Below are 8,364 nucleotides of genomic sequence, written 5' to 3'. Positions count from 1 at the left end.
TAAAAAATGTAGAAATTTAAAAATATTTTATGGTTGATATAATCTACATTTTATTGTATGTGTGACATTTTAAGTGAATTATATCTCATTTTTACATGCTGAGCGTGCTGAGCGTGCTTAAAGCAAAAAATTCCAACTTTTTAAGATTTCAGTATGACTGGCTGGGATAACACACTTAGGCATTTATAAAACCATGAGACCACCAATTCAAGCATTATTTATGGTAAGATGGTATTTGTAACAAAACATTTACCTATAGTAAGGTTTCATTGGTTGTTAAGACTTTAAAAGAGTTTAGTTTAAAAAAGGATTGAAATTATAACAATTTGAAATGTGATTAACATTTTTAGATAAGTGTTGCAACCTACAGGCATTATTTATAGTACATTTTTATGATAAGTTTTGTAACTTCTAATTTACAGTGCGTTTATAATAGTTTTGTAACTTCTAAATTTCACTTGTATAGTTGATATTTTTAATGGAATGAATAGAATGATGTACATAACTGTATTTTTATACTAAAATTATCCCAGGTTGTGATATTTATACAAGTTGTTGTTATACTACAATCACGTCTCAAAATAGAGTAGAATATAAATACTAATACAATCAGTGAATAGTGATTAGGTTTAAAAACTTTAATTCTAAAATTTCAGATCCAGCTTTAAGTTTAAAAAATCAAATAGGTTTGTTTGCTTCCAATATAACATTTTTTTGTTGAAAACCTTGGTAACATTTTATATATTGACTATGGTATTGGAGAAAAAGCTAACAGAACGCATGAAAACAAATTAGCTTTGAAAAAAGTGGACAATCAGATTACATTATAAGAAAAAAAATTTAAGTCTTTATGTATGGGCTTAATTTGAAACAAAAAGAATAGAAAAGAAATTTACAGTAATTAAATGTGAAACAACAGTTACTAAAACAATGATGTCTTATTGAAATGTGTTCTTTTTATAAAACAGTTCATTTTGTCTGTCTTTTGTCTGTTCATCAATATATATCGTCTCAATAGGGCTTTGTTAGACATTCCTGTGATTTCATGTAGAGGATTGACTTATTACAATGTGATTGACTTATTACAATGTTCTCTCTCAATCTTAATCTCATAATGGTAAAGTGCCAAAAAAGGAATACTAATTGTATAGTATTTTGCTTATTTCATTCTTCAATCACATCAACTCAACATTTCTGTTTTGGTTTAAATATTATATTGATGACATCATGCTGGCTCAGTTTATGTGCTGATGTATACGGTGATGTATTTATGATAACGAAATAATCGACGTGTTTAATACGGATAATTACTGTTAACATATTCAGAACATACAATTGTTTAGACGCTGTAAAAATAGTTACATAATAAAAGCAATCAAAATACATGTTGTTATGTTTGTTGATCGCCGAATTTTAACAAGTCCCCTGCAGAGTTTGAATTTGTGTAAAATTTAATCCCTCTTGAGACACTAGCTACTACATGTATATAGCAAAATGCAGATAGATTTAGATTGACACAATTGAGCAAGTGTTACTTCCCTTTTGTGGTCATGCTGGAGAGTGTGCAAATCACTTTGTAAATCATCCAAATCCAACTAGTTATATTGATACCGATCACTAAACTCTAGAAAAAGAGTTTTTATGCCCTACCTAGGGGCATTATGTTTTGTGGTTGTGCATCTGTCTGTTTGTCTGTTCCTCTGTCTTTTCCATTACAGGTTAAAGTTTTTGGTCAAGGTAGTTTTTGATGAAATTGAAGTCTAATCAGCTTAAAACTTAGTACACATATTCACTATGATATGAACTTTCCAATCTGATTAAAGTAAATCTCATCACTCAATCATTTTTTATACGACTGCAAAAATTATTTTGGGATCATATAATGGTATGATGTCGTGTATATTTAAGACTGTCAACAACACTGTGTCTAAACCACACCGGCAAAATTTGCTCGGACTCGATGCTATCTAACATCCGGCACAATGACGGAACACCAGTAGACAAAAGAAAGGTAGGTTTCTCCTTATTGTTTTATTCTTTTTATGATATCGAAGAATATATATACATATACAACTATTTTCTATTGTGAGATGCAATATTTTCTACAACCGTTCTCTATTAACGGAGAATTAAGTCAAAATGCATGTCAAAATGACGAATTGAGTGAACCTTGCCTCGAAATTGTTTAATTTCTCGTTAAATTGTTCACATTGTACGGAAAGAAAGGTACGGGAAGATAGATATTGACACGGAGATTGCAAATTTAGTTATTATGAGCATCTCAATAATTGTAACTCTGTGTGTGGAACGAAAGAAATGGGTCATGTCAAAATCGAACTGGCCGGTTTCGTCAATGTATACAACCCGGTTTCGTCATAGATTTCAAAATGCATAACCCGGTTTGGTCAAATAAAAAAAATCATAATCGCATTACATTAGAATTGATTATTTAACTTCAGCGTCCAGAAGGAGTTTTGTGGGTCGTTCGAAAACAATTTCGCTCACCGAACAGCGGCTTATTATTTATATGAGTCTCAGATTCAAATAAATAATAAGCAAATTCATACTCTTATAGCCGACACATATATTTTAGTTTTACTTTGCATTCCGAAATTTTTTAACAGCATATTGAGATTAAAGCTCTCTAAATATGTCTTTTCTATATGAGTTATGGGAAAATATGTTGAACAATTTTAAACTTGAAATTAAAGTTTACGGTCTAAAAAATCGAAACACAATTGATATGTGATTTTCTCGCACAAAAGAATGGACACCTTTATAAGTAATCTAATCATTCCATGTATGTAATCTTTTCTACCATCGTTAAAAATAAATCTTCTTAAGGATAAACGTTGATAATAAGACAAATGTATATGCATGCATAATCGGCATAGAAAATGAATGTAGGGTTACAACTACCATGCATTAAAATAAAATGTATTTATCACTATACTGCTATGTACAAATTAGTATAATAGTCTCAGGTCATCGATACAATTCAATAATAATTATTTTGTTAACATTATTAAAAAAAAACCGAGTCTGCACTGTCGCCATTGTGTTATGATGATCGTACACTGATGTTGATCAATATATTTTGACAATATATACGGACAGACGAATTCAGTTTATTTCAAAGTGGGCGTATTTCGAACAACTTTTACATACCGCCGAGCGTAGCGAGTCGAACAATATTTTTATTATTTTTGCTTTACAAAATCTTTAAATACAGGAATCAATAAAGTTTTGGCAACCAAAGGTGGGATCGGGGCGTGCAACATATACGTCATCTAGATTCGCCACTTATCTTATAAAGTGTATACCGAATTAAAATATTGTAAGAAATGAGAAAACAGGGACACCTGGGAAATCGGATTATGTCAGTTGGATTATGTTTCTCATAATAAATGCCGAATATCAAGTTCTTTTTATCGATTTCTATACATTTTTTTTCAAATATATATAAAAGTTATATAGGAAAATGATAAGGCAGACAAATAAACAAATAAATCGACTTGGCCGATATCCTAATAAAAATTATTGACCTTTAATTACGATTTTTTTCTCCATTTCTTCGCGTTTTTACACGCCCGTCCCAATTTTGACAGGCCGTATTATTGTATACATCCGTCTAACTGTCCGTCCTTCCATCCGTCCGTTCCTCCATCTATCAGTCATTCTGTCCGTCCGTCCGTCCGTCTATCTTTCCGTCTGTCCACCATAAACATGTCGCACCGTAACTTCAGGACAGCTTATCTTATTTTCTTAAAATTTAACATGATCTGTAAACCTTTTAGTGAAAATCAAATTAAATCTTTTTGAGTTACAGAACATGTAAGTGAAACAGGAATGTGTTTTTTTTAACATGTCGCGCCACATCTCAAAAACGAAGAATTATAACTGCATCAAACTTTATACACTTCTTAGTTATATAAATACTATAAACTTCTGTTTACTTTTTGGTGATGTTTAAAATTTTGGTTTAGAGGGATTGAATTTTTTTTTGTGAAACAAAAACAAAAATAGGGGGGGGGGCATTTAAACATGAAAAATTCATACAAATTCCAAGCGACAACAACCCGACCATAGAGCAGAAAACAGCCGAAGGCCACAATGGGTCTTCAATGAAGCGAGAAACTCCCGCATCTGGTGGTGTCCTTTAGCTGGCCCCTTAATAAATATGTATACTAGTTCAGTGATAGTGGATTTCATAGTAAACTGCGAATACATGTATATTTATCATATTTAATGGATAATTTGAACTATGATACAAGTTTTGGCACAAATCGCGAATTTACTATAAAGGCTCTGTCATAGGACGAGTTAAGGTTTATTCATCATTTTTTATTATTTGTACTTTTGTTGTACTGTTTGTGTCAGCGACAACACTTTGACTCAGTCCATTTCCCGAGTCACAGGCTTGTAATTCTATGGTTGTCTTTGGTTGATTTATACCATATGTGTTTTGAACATAAAATAGGCAGGTAGTTTTTTTGTTTGAATTGTTTTACATTTATAATTTAGGGCCCTGTTATAGCTTGCTTTCATGCGGTTTGTGTGTTTTTCTCATTGTTTAAGGCATACGGTGACCTAAACTTGATTAATTCAACATCATTTTTGTGTCTAAAAGAAAGTTGTCTCATTGTCAATGTGTATGGGATAAGTGGTTACCGTCACTTCTTCTAAATAAGACCTTACCGTCACTTCTTCTAAATCAACATCTTAAGAAGCACAGTCATCCTATTAAATATTTAACAGTTCAACCTTTAGAAGTAGTAAATAAGCAGCCTGGTGAATCTCATTCCAAGTTTGTACGATCACGAAAAATAAATGAATTAAATTGGATTAAAAAATTACAGACAGTCTACCCTCTCGGTCTTAATGATAATATCATGGGAATTGGCAATATATCAAGAACCGATTCTGTTAACATTTTGGATATAGTTTCTAAAACTGTTCGTAAAAATCGTTCTCATGGACGCAGAAAAAATCGCAATCAAAGAAAATTTCGGACCAACCATACAAATATTTCGGACCTAATTTCCATTTCAAAAAACAACGGCAGACATTATCTGTTAACCAAGCTTTGTTCTTTACCTATAAATAAATTAAATAAAATTTTAGAGGATTGCAACACAATTTCATATTACAGTCCTAAGTATGAAATTGTCCAAATTATAATGGCATATTGTTATTCTAAACTGTTTCCAAAAATTGATCGCCCTGAAGATCATAAAAAACATTTTATTAAAATAAAGTATGTCAATAAAGGTTTTGATTTTGTAAATATTGCCGGTATTTTTAACGACCATTCCGTTAAAGACAAAATTCCTGGATATTTTGATAATACTGAACTCCCTCTCATTTGTTATATTTACAAGAAATCTACCCGAAAATATGTGTTTAATTATAGCCAATTGTGTAAAGATGTAAATATCACTGAAAATACACCTATGTCGTGTAATTGCAGTAATTCAGAATACACCTATGGACCAATTTCCCATGTTATAACAGGAGACCTTAACATCGTTCGCGACCGAGAGTTAAAATCATTCCTCAGTAAAGGACCTAAATATCGTCCCCCGTCAACTGTTAACTGGAATGAGTGTCGTAATATCATCAACGACTCACTCCGCGCCTACTGTTTGAAATGGGTAAAACGGGAAAAAGCTGACAAAAAATCTTTGGACTCTTTTTTTAATTCAGTAATGAAGATAGTTGATATTCGAATACAACATTTTACAGAACATTTTACCCTCAACAAAAACTATAAAAACCCTATTTCGCGTATCAAAAATAAACTAACAGAACTAGCCAAGGAATTTGTTTTTGTCCCGGCTGATAAAGCTGCTAATAATATCATTATTGTTTGACGTAAATTTTATATAGAGGTTCTGCAAAAGGAAATCACGAATTCACCAACATTCCAACTGACTTCATTTTCAGAAAACGACATCTGTAACAAACATAAACTTTTAGCTACTTCTTTACAAGCAGAACCAAACACAATGAAAGTCCCAACTATGTACTGGCTTCCGAAGCTGCACAAAAAACCTTACAAATATAGATTTATTTCATCTTCCAGCCATTGTTCAACTACTAAATTGTCTGTTTTACTTACTAGTACACTTGGTACAATAAAAAACCTGATAATAAATTGTTCAAATAAGGCCTTTGAAAATAGTGGAATTAATTACTTTTGGAGTGTCAAAAACTCGTTGGAAGTACTTGATAAATTGCATGCATATATTGGTGATTTTGAATCTGTTCAAAGTTTTGATTTTTCTACCCTATATACCACTTTGCCTCATATTCTTATTAAGAAAAAATTCACATCCCTAATTAACTGGGCATTTAAAAAGTCGGAATGCGAGTACATATGTTCAAACTCTTTTAGATCATTTTTTAGTAGCAATAAACAAAAGAACTATGTCAATTGGACATGCTTTGATACTATTTATGCACTTGAATTTTTACTTGATAACATTTTTGTTCGCTTTGGAGATTCCGTATATCGTCAAGTTATTGGAATTCCAATGGGGACTAACTGTGCACCACTTATTGCGGACCTGTTTTTGTATTGTTATGAGTTACAATTTATGACTAAAATTAGCAAAGACCCATCAAAACAACATTTGATACAAAAATTTAACAATACTTTTAGATATTTGGATGATATATTGGCTCTAAATAATGACGACTTCAGTATGTATACTAAAGAAATTTATCCTGTAGAACTTACTTTAAATAAAGCTAATGATAACAATGACCACTGCCCTTTCCTCGATCTTGATATCTATATCATAAACGGGAAGCTTAATACAAAAATTTATGATAAAAGAGATGATTTTTCATTTCCTATTGTTAATTATCCATTTTTAGATGGTGACGTTCCCTTGTCACCATCTTATGGTGTTTATATATCTCAACTTGTACGATTCGCTCGTGTATGTAACAATGTATTAGATTTTAGCGAGAGAAATTTATGTATTACTGAAAAATTATTACACCAGGGTTTTCGATATCACAAACTGGTCAAAACATTTACTAAATTTTATCACCGGTATAAGGAAATAATTCGTAAATATAACTCAACATGCAGACATCTTATACGTTCAGGTATTTCACATCCAAAATTTTATGGAAATATTCTTTATAAAGCACAAAAATGTCAGTATTCTCCTCAGAAACTAACAAAACCTTTAAATAGACTTATTAAAAGGGGATATAGTTACGATACTGTTGTCAGGTCATTAAAGATTGCATATTTTGGCTTTAACATTGATTCACTGATAGGGTCTTTGCATCGGAACTAAACACATTTATTTCTAAAAAAACAGTTGTTGGCATGACACTGGTTATGTTCTTCTCATATATTTTATGATAGTATGATACTAAACCCCTAACGGGAGGGATTGTACCTGATATTCATATGATGAAGACATAATCTTTCAATCAGTTTAATTGAGGTCTGGAGCTGGCATGTCAGTTAACTGCTAGTAGTCTGTTGTTATTTATGTATTATTGTCATTTTATTTATTTTCTTTTGTTACATCTTTTGACATCAGACTCGGACTTCTCTTGAACTGAATTTTAATGTGCGTATTGTTATTGTTTTACTTTTCTACATTGGCTAGAGGTATAGGGGGAGGGTTGAGATCTCATAAACATGTTTAACCCCGCCGCAATTTTGCGCCTGTCCCAAGTCAGGAGCCTCTGGCCTTTGTTAGTCTTGTATGATTTTAAATTTTAGTTTCTTGTGTATAATTCGGAGTTTAGTATGACGTCCATTATCACTGTACTATTATGCATATTTAAGGGGCCAGCTGAAGGACACCTACGGGTGCGGGAATTCTCGCTACATTGAAGACCCATTGGTTGCCTTCGGCTGTTGTTTGCTCTATGGTCGGGTGGTTGTCGCTTTGACATATTCACCATTTCCTTTCTCAATTTTATTTTTTACTAGATATAAATGACGGTCATGTTTTGCAAACCAACACTTTTATTCACAGTGAAAATACAATACTGTCAGATATTGTTTTCGAAAGTTATCTTGAAGTTTCAATTGAATTCGAACTGTAAAAAAGATGAATTTGAAATGTAAAAAAAAATCAATTTGAACTGTAAAAATAATGTGAAAAGCATGCCTATAGGAAAATAAATGTGCCTACCAGAAACGGGGAGAAAGTTACAAATCTCATTGCTATGTTATGGATGCTTAAGTGTGAAAACTTGCTTTAGTGCGCAAGGAACACAGTATATATAGTACCAGAAAATCTGGCAGGACTGCATGCATGATAAACTTGTGCAGAACAGTATAGACTATAGTCGGTTTGGGACTGTTCGTCAATGATTGAATGCATA

The sequence above is a fragment of the Mytilus edulis genome, chromosome 9, assembly GCF_963676685.1.
Source record: "Mytilus edulis chromosome 9, xbMytEdul2.2, whole genome shotgun sequence".
In the NCBI taxonomy this organism is placed as follows: Eukaryota; Metazoa; Mollusca; class Bivalvia; order Mytilida; family Mytilidae; genus Mytilus; species Mytilus edulis.
Note: the sequence above shows the minus strand (reverse complement) of the source record.